Source organism: Engystomops pustulosus, chromosome 6 (assembly GCF_040894005.1).
Source record: "Engystomops pustulosus chromosome 6, aEngPut4.maternal, whole genome shotgun sequence".
Taxonomy (NCBI): Eukaryota; Metazoa; Chordata; class Amphibia; order Anura; family Leptodactylidae; genus Engystomops; species Engystomops pustulosus.
This window is the reverse complement of record NC_092416.1, coordinates 169,914,453-169,917,255: the sequence shown is the minus strand read 5'-3', so window position 1 is coordinate 169,917,255 and position 2,803 is coordinate 169,914,453.

Sequence of the window (2,803 nt, the reverse complement as noted above, 5' to 3'; positions counted from 1 at the left end):
GGCCGTTCGGCGTCTGTGCACGAGAACGCTGCCGTGCAGTGACGGTGCTGTGCGCACCCCCTCCAATCACCGCCGGCGTTTCTCTCCTCAGAAGCCGTTTTGACGCGTTTGAGAAACACGACCCCATTCTCCAGAGACTAATTCACATCTATTTTGGCCAATTTGGACTCTTTAGCGACGGGAAAGACTTCAGTCCAATAATATACAATAATACTCAATTTTTTGTAAAGTAGGGACATTTAGGTCTAATCTTTGATGCGCTTCTATGCAGTCAGGTTTGGCCTTGGAAGTTTTTTATTTTTTTTCCCATTGACTTCTAAAAGCTGTAACTTGCAGCTGGCTGTATACTACAGGGGGCTGGCTGTATACTACAGGGGGCTGGCTGTATACTACAGGGGGCTGGCTGGACTGTATACTACTGGGGGCAGGCTGGACTGTATACTACTGGGGCAGGCTGGACTTTATACTACTGAGGGCAGTGCTGCATACCTCCCAACATCTGTGAAAGGGAAAGAGGGACAAAATGGCGGCACGCGTAGCCACACCCCCAATCACTCCCTGGCCACGCCCCAAATTTTAGCCATATTATAATAATAAAAATCATCTCAATTAAAAAATAAAAAAAATTTCCTCATTGGGATTTGAACCTAGAACCTGCAGTGTCCATGAACAATAATAACACAGCGCCCCAACCAACTGAGCTATAACCTCTGTGATTATCAATGATTAGAATTTTGGTAACTAACTCCCGGGCTGAGTCCTCTTCATACAAGGGTGGGGGTTGTTGCATATTGCAGCAAACCCCCACCGCTAATAACCGCGGTCGTTGCTTGCACCGATCGCGGCTATTAACCGGTCCGTTGCCGCCGCCATCTTTATTCTGATCGCCGTGCCCCCGAACGTCATCGGGGGGTGGCGATCGGTTGCCATGGTAGCCTCGGGTCTTCGTTTGACCCGAAGCTATCTGGCTTCTGCAGATTCGTTACAATGAGCCAGTGGGCTCATTGTAATGAATGAGCTGCAAAAATGCCATATATTGCAATACAGAAGTATTGCAGTATATGGTAGCAGCGATCTAATGTACCCTAGATGGTCTAAAAAAATAGTAGAAAAAAAAAGTTTAAAAAAGAAAAAAAATTTATAAAATATTAATCACCCCCCTTTCCCTAGAACAGATATAAAACATAATAAACAGTAAAAATCACAGACATATTAGGTATCAAAATATAAAAACGGTTACGGCCGGCGGTGACCTCCGAGGCGGGAAATGGCGCCCAAATGTCCGAAATGCGACTTTTACACCTTTTTTACATCACATAAAAAATGGAATAAAAATGATCAATATGTCGCACAGACCTCAAAATGGTAGCAATGAAAACATCGGCTCATTTAGCCAAAAATGACCCCTCACACATCTCCGTGTGCCAAAGTATGAAAAAGTCATTAGCTTCAGAAAATGGCAAATTTTTTTTTCTTTTTTGTACACATTCGTTAAATTTTTTAAAATGTATTAAAACACAATAAAACCTATATAAATTTGGTATCACCGTGATCGCACCGAACCAAAGAATAAAGCTGAGGTGTTATTTGGAGTGCACAGTCAAAGTCGTAAAAACTGAGCCCACAAGAACGTGCACGTGCGTTTTTTTTTCAATTTTTCTACATTTGGAATTTTTTTTCAGCTTCGCAGTACATGGCATGTAAAAATAAATAACATTACGGGAAAGTAAAATTTGTTACGCACAAAATAAGCCCTCACACAGGTCTGTACACGAAAAAAATGAAAAAGTTATGGATTTTTGAAGGTGGAGAGCGAGAAATGAGCAAAAAAACCCTGCGGCCATAAGGGGTTAATGCCTTGGTATAAAGAGAGGGATCTTCTCAGAGATTATTGTAATTATTGCGACTCTTATTATTATTATTATGGAGATTATTATTATTATTTTTTCTATTGTTAATAATCGTCTCCATAATAATAAAAATAATAATAATAATAATAATAGTCTCAATAATTACAATAATAATCTCTGAGAAGATCCCTCTCTATATATCAGTGCATTAGTCTGTATCACAATGTAACACTGGCTGATAACATGTCTTAGTTACCAGAAATCCTCAGCTCTGTATCACTGGGCTTATAGCTCAGTTAGTTAGGCTCCTGTCTATGGTGCAGAGGGTCCCAGGTTCGAATCTCAGCCTGGCCAAAACTTTATTTAATTATATAAAGAGCTTGTGTCTGGGGAAGCCCTGGAGACCATATATGGACAGATACTGATCTGAGCTGATGACGTGGTCCCTGCTCTCTCAGCTAAGCCGACACTTCTCTGAAAAGGATTCCCTGCCCGATGTCTGCTCTGGGGAACCCTAGGAGATGCAGTGACCATATATGGACAGATGGTGATCTGACCTGATGACGTGGTCCCTGCTCTCCGCTAAGCCCGACACTTCTCTGAAAAGGATTCCCTGCCTGATGTCTGCTCTGGGGAACCCTAGGAGATGCAGTGACCATATATGGACAGATGGTGATCTGACCTGATGACGTGGTCCCTGCTCTCCGCTAAGCCCGACACTTCTCTGAAAAGGATTCCCTCCCGATGTCTGCTCTGGGGAACCCTAGGAGATGCAGTGACCATATATGGACAGATGCTGATCTGACCTGATGACGTGGTCCCTGCTCTCTCCGCTAAGCCCGACACTTCTCTGAAAAGGATTCCCTCCCGATGTCTGTAGAAGCCATTCTGTACTGTGAGTTCAGGCTTTCAAAGTATTTACTATGCGGACACAGCGCCGGGACACAGCGGGA